The sequence below is a fragment of the Gossypium hirsutum genome, chromosome D12 (assembly GCF_007990345.1).
Source record: "Gossypium hirsutum isolate 1008001.06 chromosome D12, Gossypium_hirsutum_v2.1, whole genome shotgun sequence".
NCBI classification, from domain to species: domain Eukaryota; kingdom Viridiplantae; phylum Streptophyta; class Magnoliopsida; order Malvales; family Malvaceae; genus Gossypium; species Gossypium hirsutum.
Window position 1 is genome coordinate 24123259 of NC_053448.1, and position 16709 is coordinate 24139967.

Consider the following 16709-nt stretch of genomic DNA (forward strand, 5'->3'; position numbering starts at 1 on the left):
TGTATATTAATGAGTAATGCATGTGTTAAATTGATGGAAAGGGAGAGGATGCTTTACTAGTGTATATATGTGTGTATTAGCCAAGTTTTGAACTTGAAACAAAAGGGTGTTTAGTCAATACAAGTGACCATACTTGTAGAATGTATTAAGTGTTGAAATCGGCCCCAACATAGACATGCATATTCGGCCATAGGAAGGAGATTGGTGTTGCATGTATTCGGTTAGAGGCAAGCATATTGATGCTTTTGTCTTGGCTTAGAAAATCCGGCCAAGGGGGAAAAATTAGCTAAAATGTTGAGTTTGATTCATGATTCCGTACATATGTGACTTTAATGTCTAATGTATAAAAATGGGCTAAGTGCCTTGTGTTCCTCTTTCCGATGCTCAAATGATTAAATCAATTTATTTGTTTAATTAAGCTCAAGAGCAAAGGGGAACTAAATCCGATAAAGGGAAGGAAAAAGTGGTCGAATAGCTATCGGAATCGTTCGACAACACCCGAGGTAAGTTCTTGAGTAAAAGAGCTTAAATTATGATTTGATTAGATCATGTTTTAAGCAAACCAAAATCATGCTCTTTGTGTGGCTATTGAGCCGAAATTGCAAGAATGATAAATGTCTTGTGTTTGAGTTTTACTAACGAAAACGAAATACGAATGTGCCATGATTTATTGTTAAATGTGCATGGTTATTTGAATGATGTCCGGGCTAAGTCCCCAAGGCTTTGTGCTAAGTGACCAAATCCGGACTAAGATCCGAAGGCATTTGTGCGAGATACTAATTCCGGGCTAAGCCCGAAGGCATTTGTGCGAATTACTAAATCTGGGTTAAGTCCCGAAGGCAATTGTGCGAGTTACTATAACCGGGCTATGTCCCGAAGGCATTTGAACGAGTAGCTATATCCGGTTAAATTCCGAAGGTACGTGATTTGGGAATGAATGATCTTGCTGTAAAAATTTCAGTAAATACTCTAGAAACATCCCAACATTGAGGTATGTTTCGTATGTGCTTGAATTTAGTTGAGCCCTTACAAATAAGTATTCGCTCAGTTGATAAACGAGCTACCGGCCTTTGGCTAAGTTGATCTTTTGTGTATGTACATAAGGGTTGGTAATGTGAAGCAAGTATGATATCGAAAATTTGTGCATATGAAATTATTCGTTTAGCTATATGAATGCTATACTTTTGCTGTGCTGGAATTCCTTGCTCAAAACTTACTAAGCATAAATTGCTTACTCCGTTTCTTTGATCCTCTATTTTATAGATTTTGGTTCTCCAGCTATCGGACTCGGGATTTTGAAGTCGAAGTCGCCCACACTATCAAAGCCCCCCCCTTTTGGTTCAATTTTGGTTGAACTTCGAAATGGCATGTATAGGACTACCCGTTTGTTGTGGGTCATGGACCCTTTGGACTTGTATAATTTTGGATAGCCATGCGAAAATGGCTTATATATGTTTGAGTGTAATGTTATAATCATTTGGTATGGATATGGTTATTGAGAGGTGTGGATAGGCTTGACAAGGATTGGCCATGGGAATGGTTAATCACTATCATAAATTGTGCTACTTATGCAAAAAGGGCTAGTTGAATCATGGGAACTATGAAATAGGTAAAGTCTACCTTAAAGGCAGATGCTGACAGCAGCAGTGATGTAGATTTGGAAATTCACTAAAAATAGTAGGAATGGAATTAAATAGTGAATAAATTATGTAAACGAACCTTGATGAATCTATTTTCATAGGAAAGTAACGAAACAATCATACGGACAGTATGTTAAGAGATATTCAGGTTCTTGTGCGACAAGGCCAGAACGGTTTCTGGATTTCCTGTTCCAAATTTGGAAATTCATTATAAATTAACCAGAGACAATTAGGAGTCAAGCCATATATGTATAGATTTCTATCTGAGTCTAGTTTCTATAGAAACAAACGGCATCAGTATTGAAGCCCTGTACAGGGAGATATCCAAGTCGTAATGCGAAAAGGTCAGGGTAGTCGATCCCTGTAACATGGGAGACTTTGACTAATAAACTGTACTAATTGGCCCAACCAAAAATTATAGAAACAAATATGTAGATGGGCATATGAGTCTAGTTTCAGGGAAATTTTTGGAACTGGATTCCGAGTTTCTGAACTCAAGATATGATTTTTTAAAGCGACTATTACGCAGATTGGCAGTGTCTGGAAAATTTTTAAAGTTTGTTAACACCTCGTGTTCGACTCCGGTGACGGTCTCGGGTTCGGGGTGTTACATACCCAGTGCTCGGTTGGATCAGTTTACTCCTTCAGCTCAACTGGGCCACTTTTCGTAATTAATTAATAATAATTTATTTAACCCAAACTAAATTGGATTAAAATTAAAATTAAGTATATTATGAATTAATACACATAATTTGGACCGCCTTAGCTGAAAAATTAATTCACCTTACGGCTTCAAAATTGCTTCTCGGTTTTGTGCTTCTAGTAGTGCCTGCCAAGCCGTTTTTCGCCCTTTGTGCATATCTGTAAAAAATAATCAAAATGAATAAAAATTTGATATAAAATTAATTAAAATTCAACATGTTCATAATTTGAGTGCAAAATAATTATTTTTAATAATTATATATTTTTGACAAGAATTTTACCAAAACTCCATGAATTTGAGTTAAAAAAGGCATGAAAAAGTGTGTATATTTTCGTGTTTCCATGTCTCCTTCGTGTCGGGTTCCTGCATAGAAAAATTAAACACAATGCAACAAAACTAAAATAAAATCTACTTATTAATCCTACTCCTACAAAGTCTAAATTAAGATCATCCAATAACTAATACAAGTCTTTTAAAACGAGATAAAAAAAATTTGCTCAATCCTCCTCCGAATCATCGAGGTGATGAGAACACCTCTTCTCCATAAGGATTTTTCCCTTTCCGTTGACATATGTTTTGTGGGAGCTCCTACCCATTGAAGTCGCATGGTAAGTTGAGCTTTATATGACATGCCCCTTTGGTGTAGAAAATTGCAGCAAAAATGTCGCTTCATATTTGTCATTCGTTTCAGGGTACTCTTGAGTAGCACCTTTCTCCTCAAAATTTTCCCCCTCATTCTGATGAGTTAAAGTCAGCTTGAACATATCTAGAGGGTAACTTGGAGTGCGTAACCCATTTATCCTTGCAAATTCTTGAAGTACCGACCCTGTTTCCTGCATCCATCTAATCATCCTATCGAGTTTTGCTTCAATGGTTCCACTAGCTCCCTTTTTAACCTTTATTGAATCTTTATGTTTAATTGATGCTAGTACATCCATTTTCTTCTTCCTCATTTGATTCCATTCAGTAATTTGCTTCTGCTGAAGTTCAACGTGCTGTGTATATAATGTATCACCAATGATACTTCTCGTAGGTTTCTGAATTGCTCATTGTCGCTCATTGGCACTTCTGCCTGGTGACATAGTGTCGTTACGAGGTGTAGGAAGAAAAGTCCAGCTTTTTGGCTTTGCACGCATTGTTTGATATCTTGAAAGATCCATCACCCTACACAAAATTGTTTTCCTTAAAGAATACCGTATAATAGAATTGATCAAAATACATTAACATTAGATACATTCAGTGCGGTGCAATTCTAGAACCAATTAATTGCATCCACATCTTAGCTACAGGAAACATAATGGCCTGATTAATGTTCATTGGAAGCTCAATATCTGGCCTGTAATTCCAACACCCCTGCCTTATGTTAGATATTTTATAACATCTTCCATGTCAATTTTTTGAAATCTTTCTAAATCTATACTATCAATAAAATCTTTTTCATAAAATGGGCTATTATAAAATACACAGATATCATTAGGAGGAATTGGAATGTCTTCCCCACATACTTCAATGTCAGTGATTACTGCATTATAGTCTCTCTTGATTATTTGGTCCTTAAAAGAAGCATAAAATTCCTGAACCACTGGTATATTTGCATTATTCCTGGGAGAAATGCAAAATTGCTCCCATTGATGATAACAAACCAAAGTCCAAATTTCCTTGCAATGGACCATCAAGGGTTCGAACCCTCGCTCCTGAATTAGAGGTCTTCCCTATGACTCCAAAAAGTATTTTTCCATATTGGCATTATGGAATCTAACAAGGTCAGAAACACATGGAGTTTTGGGAACAAGATTTCTCTTACTCTTTCTAGGAGGCATAATATTTCCAACACAGATATTAATAGTAATTAATAAAACTGTAAAAGATTGAGAATACTTGAACATCAACTTTTGTTTGCTTTGTATGTGCTTCCCTCTTTATTTTGTTGTTGAGAATACCTTCCAAAGTAGCTTCTTCGGATATGGAATGAGGGATTAAAAATTTAAGGTTTAAATAGAACAGGGGTTTTGAAGAGGTTTTGGAAGAGTAAATGTTTAGAATGAAGATAGATTAAATTAAAGGGATAGTTTTATGATTAAAAATGGAGTTTTTAGGGTTAAATTTTAGGTAATATAGTGATTATGTCGTCAGGTTGCGCAGTTGGGTAAGGTCAACCCTATAGAAAATTGACCATTACTAAATCGTGTTAAATGAATATTATTTTTCCGAGTTGCGTGACAAGGTGGCGTTGACCCTGCAAAAAATTGAAGCGATGTCGCGACACAGAGGTTCAGTGTTGCGACATCCCTGGCAGACTACCTATGTCGCGACACTAGGGTTTGATGTCATGACACACCGTGCAGTTTGGAGGACTAAAGTAAATTGTCTGCAATGTCGTGACTCCCTGGGGCGATGTCACGACACTAACTCTGTTTCGGCTAAAAACTTCAAACTTTAAGGATGTTCCGATTTATAGATGAACTTACATCAAATAAAAGTCAAAATATAAACTAGATGATTAGTTTTATATAGAATAATTTACAAAAGTCAAATGACAATTCAACTAAATTTTAAGTTTTATTGCCAGATTCATCCGACAGTGTCACCAATTCACCGATGAAGGATTTCCATGTTCTATCGGTATTGGTCCATCTTCCATCATGCCATTCCACTTGTGCCCATTTGTCCATTTCCTTAACCTATTTATTCTTAATGCATGCATAAAAGGAAGCATGTCCCTTGACTCGGGGACGTTAGAAATAACTAATTTTTTACATTGTTCCCCTAACTTCCTCTTATCTTCATCGCTTGATTGATGGCCACATTTAAAAGTTTCAGTCTCACCAGTAAATTTTATTGTTAATTCATTCTTTTCTAGATTAATGGTGGATCTCAAAGTGGCTAAAAAAGGTCTTCTTAATAAGATCGGTATCTCACGATCTTCTTCAAAATCAAGTACCACAAAATCTGCAGAGATAATAAAACTTTGAATTTTGACTAACACATCTTCCAATACTCCTTTTGGATATATCGAAGACCTATCAGCCAACTGTTATGTTATTTTAGTAGTTTTCAGATCCCCTAAGCCAAGTTTGTCAAAAGTCAATAGAGGCATTAAATTAATACTAGCTCCTAGATGGAATAAAGCTTTATTAAAGTGAATACGTCCTATCTCTATAGGAATAGTAAAACTCCCTAGGTCTTTCAATTTTTGAGTACCTATCTTCAAATAATCACGCTATAAGAACCATTTAAAGTAACTTGTTCTCCTACCTTAATTTTCTTACGCTAGCCATCATCTCCTTTAAAAGCTTGGCGTACTTTGGAACTTTTTCAATTAACTCAATTAAAGGTAGGTTAACATTCAATGTTTTAAATTGGTTTAGGAAACTTACAAATTCATCCTCCTCCCGCCTTTTTCCTTTTAGTCTTGAAGAGAATGAGATTTTTGTATTGGAAGAACTTTTAGTTACTTTCTTCTTTGTCTCTACTGCCGGTGTGATTACCTCCTCTAATTCTGGCTCATTTTCTGCTTCTAGAGATACCTATTGAGGATTATCATTATTCTCCACTATTGTTCTAGAGTAGTGGTTTCTGGGCTACTCAATACTTTTTCTAATTAGAGTGTAATTACTTTCACATGCTCTTTACATTTTCTCCACGGATTATCTTTCGTATTGCTAGGAATACCTGTGCCAATTTGACTCTTGATGTCACCCATAATGCTCATCAATCGGCTCATTTTATCCTCGAGTTTAGTCAATGTTCTTGTTGAATTGGTGCACTAAGACTGCACCTGTTTGACATCAGTTCTCATTGACTGCATTTCTCCCTTAATTTTTTCCAGCCATTGATCACATGTAGTATGGTCATTTAGGTTAACCCTATCTTGGGGTTTTTGGAAATAAGTAGGTTGGTAGTTAGTGTTTTTCACTTGATTTAAATTATTACCTACTCCTTGAGTGCCCCCATCTCAGATTTAAGTGATCTCTCTAGTTGGGATTATATGTATTCGAATAAGGGTTTTCACCCCTGTTCTTGATGTAATTTAAAGCCTCAGTCGAGTTGTTGATATAGTGGAAGAGCAGTTTGTCTCCCCCATGCATAGACGGTGTAGAAGCCGATTCGATATGGTTGAGTCTATCCACTAACTCTTGATACTTATCATCCTCTTGGATAGCTTTTACTGTAGTGGGTTTCTAATATATGTCAGTCATTCAATTGGCCACTGGTAGGAGTTTAGAGCCATATTCTCGATGATCTCATATCTATTCTCGAATGTTCTATTCATAAGGGCTCCTACTACTTTACCGTCTAATTCAGATCGTGCATTTGCGTCCGACCCATTATAAAATAACTCCGATCGCATCCACTCAGGAAATCTATGGTGTGGGTATTTTTTAATCAACATTTTGAACCATTCCCATGTCTCATAGAAACTTTCTCCCTCCATTTGTCCAAAAACATCAATCTCTCTTCTTAGTTGTACTGCTTTGCTGATTGGAAAAAACTTCTGTAAGAACTTTCCAACAAGTTCATCCCATGTTGTGATAGACCCTAGTGCCTACTAGCCTAACCAAGAAAAAACATTATCAATCAAGGAGAAGGGGAAAAACTGAAGATAAATAGCGTCATTAATGACCCCGTTATACTTAAAAGTATCATAGAGTTGAAGGAATCATTTTAAATGTTGATTAGGGTCCTCTGTCATAGTGCCCCTAAACTACATATTCTTTTAGATCATTTGAATCATAACCAATTTTATCTCGAATTTATTAGCTATAATTTTCAGCCTTGCTATACTTTCTTAAACCATATCTAGACTTGGTAAGGCATAATCCCTTAAAGTTCTTTCATTCTAAGCCATCTGAATGTTTGCAAAAAGCTATGATGCTGGTAGGTGTTATTGTCAGCATCCTCAAATAGTGGATTTTCACGTAGTATGTTACACGCAGCTGGTGGTGGTGGATCTAGCATCTGTTGTTGTTGCTATCGATGATTTCTTCGTATTATTCTCTTTAGATCTATAGCTACTACAATAGGTGTGCCCCTATTGCAAGTCATACACTAAACCTAGAAAGAAAAGGTTAGTAATAATAAATGAAATAAAATCGTATCTATAACCAGGAAATTTCCTAATTCTTTTATGTGCAAAAATTACAATTAACCTAGTGACGTTGTCTCCTCGGCAGCAGTGCCAACAACTTGACTGCCTCTGGACATACTAATGTCTAGACTGTGAATACAACAATAAAATATTAAATTATGAGGTGGTATCTACTAGTATACGGGTCTAGTTGTAATATAGTTTTACAAATGGAGTAAGTGAGTACTTCGAGGATTGTACCCAAGGGAGGCGAGTGCTAGATCAATTCTAACCTAAACACTAAAAGATCTAATTAGTACTTTTAAATTTAGTTTTTATACGAAGGATATAAAATAAAGGATTTTAGGGGTTTTATAATAATGAAAATAAAGTAGCATAAAAAGATAAAATTCAAAAGGTTAAAAAAGAAGAATAAATAAAATTTGACTATGGGAAATTAGCTTGCTTTGGTAATCTCCATTAACTGTCACTTCAGGTCCCTTGTTAATCAACTAGCTGCTACCCTAGCAGGATCTTCTGATCTTACACTAATAAAACGAGTCAATAAGAACTACTTATCTTCTAACCTCATAGTCTAGATTGGTTTGGGGTTAAGGTGTTCACGAATGGGCAATACCAATTTTGGGTTACCTTGAAGACTTCCCGGGGTTGTCAGGCCTAGGGTTTGTTTCATGTTCTCCCTTTCCCAAATAGCTGGTCCCTTGAGAAACCCTACAAAAAAGTTAATAGATCATACCTCCACTCGCTAATCCCCCATAAAACGATTAGTTCTTCATGGCGTTCATAAACAATATATAATCGATGTAAAGAGAAAGCATGCTAATTAAATTGACAAGATAGAGTAAATGAAATACCCTAATTATATTGATATTAAACACAAATCCCCAAGTTGAATGATTCCACAACCCAAATCTCTAGAAAGAAAACAACAAACAAATAAAATAAACTCTAGAACCCTAAGAAAATGAAACTAAATATAAAGAAAGAAACTAGGTTATTCAAAAGGTGTCTTGAACATGTGCCAAAGGAGCCTATTTATAGCCTTCAGGTGGTCATCGTCTTTAACCTTAGGTTAGCTGACGTTCTCGATCTTTAAGTTTGATTTTACGGACCAAAACAACCCTATTTTGTGTCTAATCTTCATCCTAGAGCCGATGTCGCAACACACCAAGACCTGTGTCATGACATAGCAACCATTATGCTCCTCTGTAGCCACCTTAAGGGGTATGTCGCGACACCAGAAGTCTGTGTCCCAACATCGAAGGAAGACTTTAGTTTTCTTCATTTTGTTCCCTATGATGCGACCTCAGTCCTCCCATATTGCAATATGGTTTCCAGTATCATCCTGAAAAGCCCTCTGATGGACTCCTGCACACTCACACAGTACATTAGCTCTCCTTCCGGCCCCATTCGGCCCTTAGGGTCAATAAAAAATGCAATTTGCACATTTTATTGACTATAAATAAAACTAAAGATATAATGGGTATTTTTCCAACTTTTTAATTGATTTCAAGAGTGGTTTTAAATCAACCACAATTTGGCCACCGCAGGTGGTTGTACATGCACTTATGGGCAAGAACGGGGGTTGTTTTTCTTAATTCTTTCCCATCTTTTTCCAGAAGTATTTTGGGTTCTTGAATTCCTCCTAGTTAGCCTTGGAACATGTTTTAATTAGAGAAACTCGTTCTTAATCAATCCGCAATTTGGATTTGACAATAAGAGAAGCGTAAATGTGGGTAATCATAAACTATTTTGTTGTTTTGACATAGATTTTGGGAAAAGGTTATAGATTGATTAAATAAAGGATTTTAATCAAAATTAGCTACTAATTTTCAAGTATTTAAATGTGTTAGGTGCTGACTTGAATGCTCCAAATTAACAGTAAAGGCAAAAGATGTTCGCGCATATGATTCATATCAAACAATGTAAGAAATCTATCTAGTTTGATTCGAAAAGTAGGTGTAGTTGTGACGATTGGATCAAACCCATAAGTGGGTGTTTAGGGGATGTTTAAGAGGTGTATTAATTGAGTTCGATACTGATTTTTTAATTCAATTTAATTTAGGTTCATTTTAGAGTTTATTAAAGAAACCATAAGATTTACTAAGGTGTAGCAAAATAGCGTAAAAAAGGCGTGAGTCCTAAACTCAATAACTTGATTGGTAATGATAATTATTATTATTTAAATGGTGATTTAGATTGCTAATCAGGCTTGACTTAATTTGCTAAGTAATTAATTTGTAAGTGACCGAATCAGGTATGTTTCGAGGCCTAACTGTTTGGCATGGTAGCAATGTTGCTAGTTTGATTGAATGATTGTCAATGTGATGTATGATTGGTTTTAGTTATAGTATGTTTATGAATGAAAATAAGGCTTATGCATGATATATTCATACAAGTGATTTGTTATGATATGTTTGAAAGACTACTATACATGCACACAAAGAAAAGTTGTAAATGAATGTGAAATTGTGATTTGTTGAATGATACCATTTTATTGGTAAATTGAAAGTTGGAATATTATTTCCATTCACTAAAAGTATTTGATAATTGAGGGCATATGTTGAAAATGCCAATTAAATGTCAAAGTATTGAGTTTTAGCAATGTATGAGATAGTATGACATATTGCATGTGCATGGGGTGGGATTATGTGGATGATGGAGGAGTTCTGTGTAGTTCTAGTGGCATAGTAAATTTGCATTTATATGTAGCTAGTGCACTGCACCTGAAGTTCTGCGGGGATTGGCGACTTTATTGCATTATATGTTATAAGGTAGATTTTCTGCATTTTAAGTTATATGGTGGTTTTTACCACATCAAGCTTTTCTTTCATTCGTTGGAGTTTGGCAGATGGGTTCTGGGGAACTTGTGGTGTGTAGCGGATGGTTTGGGTAGGAACCTTTTTGCATTGCATCATGCTAATTACATATTCAAATGTTATTGATTTATGATATGTAATATATTGTGTTGTATTGAATGGTATCGAAATTAATGATTGTTACTCGAATGAATAATCGCCCATGCTCAAACGCAGTTTGACATCGATTTGATAATGGCTATATAATGATATGAAATTCCAATGATGGTTCTGTGTTCTTCTGTTAAGGTTAACATGTTTTGCTCTATTTGGTATTTATGTCCGTTTAAATAATTATTCGTCTCACACTGAGCTTTCATAAGCTCACCTCCCATATTGTTTAACTTTTCAGGCAAACCTCGAAACTAGGACAAGAGTCGGCAAGCAAGGAATCACCTTGGACCTTGGACTATTTTTAATAAGTATTATTAAGCCTCTATTGGTTTCATTTGTAATTTTCAATTATTTTTGGTTTATGGCTTGGTAACTTTTCATTTGGGGATTTTTGCATGCATGGATTACCCAAGCATAATAACTGAAAAATTCATGATATCGGGCTTAAGTAAAATTTGACATTTTCCCCTCATTTTTGCTACATCGGAAAGGAACCATTTTTGAAAAATAAATCGATAAGGCAACTAGGTTTCCAAAACGACTTGGAAAATTGAAAAACAAATCGATAAGGCAACTAGGTTTCCAAAACGACTTGGAAAATGGTTTTCTCTGATGCATTAGTTTAACATCGAGTTTTTACAAAGAAGAGTGACAAGCAAATAGTTTTTCTAGAACAATACTATCAACAACAAAATAAATCTTAAGTACAGTGACCTAATAAATGAATGTTTTAAACTAACTCAAAGTACAACTACGATTTTTTTCTAAAATAAGTTTATTTAAGGTCTTCAAAAGTAACGTAAGTTAGATTATCCTTTTTGGTGTCTAATATAGCCTTTTTAATCTAGCCCTAACGTCTAGGTTAGGTTTGAGAGGTTACATTTAGTAGTATCAAAACCTAGGTTCAAAACCTCAGATTGAGTTTTGATTTTCAAAAATGAGTCTGCATGCATGCATACATGAAAAGGGGGTATTTTAGGAAAAATAAGCCACAAAAAATTTTGAAAATGATATTTTACAAAGAAAAATAGGTTCGAGACTCCGATGTTGGTTGCCATTAAAAAGCTACTATTAAATTATAGGTAAACGCTAGAGGATAATTGCGATAAACATAAAACTGAAATATTTAGTATTTAATTTTTCTTTGAAACTATAAGGTAGGAAACTAAAAACTGACTGAATTTAGCTAGTGATTATATTACTTGAAACCGTAAATGAAACTTAAGATCATAGGATACATAATGAAAACCGTAGAATGAGGAACCATGGAGGGCTCAGCGTCAAGCTGCCCAAGTTGAGTCATTTACTTCTCAATGAATTGTGCCTAACCCTAAGATGAATGACACCGCGATTACACCTACTTCTGAAGGAAGAAACTAGGAGTCGCGACCTATAAAGTGGTCCAGAGAAGTTAGACCTCAATGGAATATTGTAGCGCCTATTACTTGAGGAATTGTTGGATCAACTAGGGTTTCAATTTGTAGATACTGAGATAAGCGCCATTCGGCTGAATGTTGCAAAAGGTTATGGTTCGATGGAACACAAGGTTAAGAACCAGTCTACTGGTTCAGTTGTAAGAGTCAGCTTACCCTTTTGTCTTGTGTTCGAATCCCCATGGGTGCATAGTAGAGTTTCTATTAAATTTTGGAATTGGAGTGCGGAATCCGATAGTAAAATTTATGTAATTAGATCCTTAAGAGATGTCTGTTTGGAATTAAAGGCCAAACAATGTTTGAAATTGTATTGGAGATTAGAGTTAAGCAGAAAAAGCGTGGTAGCTCAATCTAAAGAGAGGAGTATAAGATTTTGTGACTAAGAAAGTTTCAAGGACAAAATTTCTTTGAAAGGAGAATTATAACATCCTGAAAAACAGGGGTTAGTAGAATTGGGTTTGTGAATCGAGAGAGAGTGGTCATGCCCTAATTTTTGGTATTATCTATGTGTTTCTAGGAAATAAATGAGGTATTGACTTGTTGGATAAGTGTTAGTGAAACATTCCTTGAAATCCAAGTTCAAATCCCTTCTCTCGCACCATTTTTGTTATTTTGTAAATTTTGCCTAAAACCCTAATATGTGAAATGCCTTGTTTTTAAAATAAACATTACAAAATTATTTCAAGTATGAGTAATTGGCCTAATGGTTAAATGAAAAATAAGAAAGCATGGAAATTAGATTAAGGTCCCAGGTTTGAATATTTTCCCTTGCAAAATAATTAAGTTTTGCAAAATTCCTTTTTTTAATGTGTGTGACATCCATACCCCTGAACCCTAGGTACAATTACAAATTTTTCTTGTATTTTTTAGCATTTAAGTCAATTTTTCCCTACCCTAGCTGTTCACCCTCTTTCTCTCCACTTTTCTCTTCAATTTTCTTTCTTTCTTCCCTTGTGAGTCGCTACCCAAGCCATCAATATTCACCATCAATTTCTCTTCTTTTTGGAATGGGTTCTTACACCATTATTTTCCTCTTTTTGCTGTCATTTTATCATAAAATTTTTAACCTTAATTCGAAAATTTTAGTGCTCAAGATTGGCATCCGTTGATTCCCCAAAAGAACTCCACCTAGCTTGTGTAAGTTATTATTTCCTTTCAATTTCTTGATGAATCTTGTAAGTTAAAAACTCAAACTTCCAGATCTATAATTTGGAGGTTTTTTAAAGATTTAATGGGTATTTTTAAAGCTTTTTAATTTATTTCAAAAGTGGTTTTAGATCAGCCCCAATTTGGCCACCGCAGGTGGTGGTGAGTGTGCCTGTGGGTAAGAATGTGACAGCCCAAAACTGACCCTAGTCGGAAAGTGGTTTCGGGACTGCTAAACCGAGTCATTGAAATGTTTGAATGTGATATTTATTGTCTAGAATGTGTAATTATGAATGTGTGAAAATTTCAAGCTTCGATTTAGTCGATTGCATGTGAATTTAGTCAATAGGACTTATGTGCGACATTTTTGAAATGTGATAGGTCGAAGCATAAGGACCTCTTAGAGCATGAAATAACAAGGGGGGACTTGCATGTCAAATTCCCCCCTAACTAGTAGTGGCCGGCCATGACAAGCATGGTAGACCAAGTGTGATGGGCAAGACATGTCATAGACATGTTGTGTTGGTGCATCATGGGTGGAAAAAAATAAAATAAGGAGCATGGGCATAAAATAATGAAAGGGTGTAACGGCCCAAATTTCAGTGATATCGGAACAATGATTTGAGATCACTAAATCCGACAAGTATGTTTAAAAATTTAATAAATTAATAATTATGAGTCAAGTGTGAATTTAAAAGAATTTTGAATTAGTGAATTTTGTGTAAAAAAAAGAGAGAAAAGAATTTAATAAGTAAATTGGGTCTAAAATGAGGTATCGACACCTCGAATTCATAAAGGCGAGCCATAAATATTTTTAGAAATATTTATGGAGTGTAAATAAGTTAGTATTAAAGTTTCGTCAAGAAATTTTAAGATTTCGGTAGTTAATTAGGTGAAAAGGACTAAATTGAACTAATTGTAAAATTGTGGGATGTGATTAAATAGCTTAAGTATTTAAAAAGATGGATTTAAAGAGCAATTAGACCCAAAGGTTAATGGCTGGACGGTTTGGGTATGAAATAAGCAAGAAAACAATGTGAATAAGGGGCAAAATTGGAAATAGCATAAAAGTTAGTAATTAAATAATGATGTAATTGAAAAATCTAGACATTTTCTTCATCTTTCTCAGCCAGAAACGTCGTACCAGGTCTCCTATGCTGGTTTTTCATTTTTTTACACCATGTAAGTTCAATTTTTACTATTTCTCAGTAATTTTTATGTTTTGGTGACTTTTACAATTAGGTCCAATCATCTAATTCATTAGTTTTTGATTTGGTGGGTGAAATTGGAAGTTACCCTGGCTGAGTAAGGGTAGTATATGATGAATTATTAAGAAATTGAAGTTCTAATTTCATATTAAGGTTGTTTTATTAAGTCATTTTGATAGAAAATGGTATTTAGGACCTAATTGTGAAAAAGTTGTGAATTAGATGTTGGTGTTGAAATTGAGAATATCAAAGGTTGTGAAATAATTTATAATGATAAAATAAAGTGTTAATTGAGAAAAAATTAGTTCAATTGATGGGTGAATTGAGTAGGGACTAAATTGTAAAAACTGTAAATTTTAGGGTAAAAGTGTAATTTCAAAATTTGAACAGCATAAATTGTGAAGTGAAGTAGAAATCAAATAAATGCTAATGAGTAGAAATAATTTATATTATAGATCAAGAGAAACGAGATTCAAGTCGTGATCGAGGGAAAAATAAAGTTTACGAGGAATAGGCTCGATTGCTAATATTTTATATCGAGGTAAGTTCATATGATTTTTAATAATGCAATGTGTAATTTAATGTTTTGAAATGAAAATTTCATGAATGATATAGTATATTATTGTATATAAAATGTCATTAAACTGTGATAATTGTAAAATGATATTTGAATAAAAGTACAAATTAAATGAAACAACGGACTTGAGTACTTTCATTCAGTGGCTAAGACGAATTGACGGAAAAGACCATGGTTGGACCATGGCAGCATGTGAAATGTGATTTCCGTATAAGACCATAGCTGGGCTATGGCTTCGGAGAAATGTGATTTGTGCTTCCGTATAAGACCATATCCGGGATATGGCATCGGTGTGATATGTGCTACTGTATAAGACCATATCTGGGATATGGCATCAGTGTGATATGTGATCCGTATAAGACCATGGCTGGGCTATGGCCTCGGTATGTGATATGTGACTATGTGCAAGACCATAATTTTACTATGGCATTGTGATAATGAGGTACTCAATTCCGTAGTTGTTCCCTAATTTGATTATGAACGAAAATGTAAAATGGCCCGAAAAGATTAAGAATTGGTGAATACTATGAAAATGACACGATTTGGAATAAGTTCTTGATACTTGATGACACTGAGATTATGGATCTATGCTTATGAAGCATAATTATGTATTCTTACCATGATGGATGAAATGATATTGTATGGATTTAGTGAATAATAGTGGTGAATGAATAAATATGGCCTTGGCAGTTTTGGATTACTGCAGTAGTGTATCTTTTGAAATTCACCATAAATTATGGAAATTGAGTTAAGGGCTGAATAAAATATGAGATTAAAGCCTGATGAGTCTAGTTTCATATAGAGGAAACGGTGCATGCAATTGGATTTTATGTTATAAGATATTTAAATTGTTGTGAGACAGAGTTTGAATGACTTCGAGATCCCCTGTTATGATTTTAGAAAATCATTAGAAATTGTACAATTGTGGTGTTTTATCTTAAAAGCATGTTGGTAATTGCTTATTAATTTCATATGGACTTACTAAGCATTTATGCTTACTCCCTCCTTTTCTTTCCTTATAGTTTTGACAAGCTAGCTCGGAAATCGGGAACGGTCGGAGGCCCACTCACACTATCCGTATACCATTTTGGCATAATGGCTTGTATATTTTGAGTATGGCATGTATAGCATTATAATCATTTTGTATATATGGTCTTATGATATGGTTATTGAGTGGTATGGAAATGCTTGGTAATGATTAGCCATTGGAATGGCTAATCATGATCATATTTGGTGTTATGTATGTCAAATTGCTAGTTAATCCATGGAAACCATGAAATAGGTAAAATTTACCATAAAATAGATTCAGACAGCAGTAGAGATGAGAATTTGAAAAATCACTAAAAATAGTAGAAATGGAATTAAATAATGAATAAGTTATGGAATCGAAGCTTGATGAGTCTATTTTCATATGGAAGAAGCGAAATAGGTATATGATCTATATTTTATGAGATGTTTAAATTTTTGTGAAACAGGGCCAGAGCGATTTTTGGATCCCCTGTTCTAAATTTGGAAATTCACCATAAATTTTAAAAAGATAATTAGAAGTCATGCTTTATATTTACAGATTCCTTATTGAGTGTAGTTTTATTAGAAACAAACGGCATAGTCATTTAAGCTCTGTACAGGGAGATATCTGATTCGTAATACACAGAGGTCAGAGTAGTCGAACCCTGAAATAGGGGAGACTTTAACTAATAAACTGTACTAATTAGCCCAACCAAAAATTCTAAAAAAAAAATTAGTAGATAGATATATGAGTCTAGTTTCAGGAAAAATTTACGGAATTGGATTTCGAGTTTCGGAACTCGAGATATGAATTTTTAAGCAACTATGATGCAGTTGGACAGCTTGTCCGAATTTGTTTAAGTGCTCAAATAAGTTTAGTAATGCCTCGTGCTCGACTCCGGCGACGGTCTCGGGTAAGGGGGCATTACATTT

General features: G+C 34.7%; 1 non-coding gene across 1 annotated transcript; it reads left to right on the plus strand.

Moving 5' to 3' along the window:
• The first annotated feature begins 6704 nt into the window (after positions 1-6704).
• LOC121224883 (small nucleolar RNA R71) lies at positions 6705-6811 on the plus strand. The gene has a single exon (XR_005922625.1). It is a non-coding gene; the product is annotated as a small nucleolar RNA R71 (small nucleolar RNA).
• The last annotated feature ends 9898 nt before the right edge of the window (positions 6812-16709 follow it).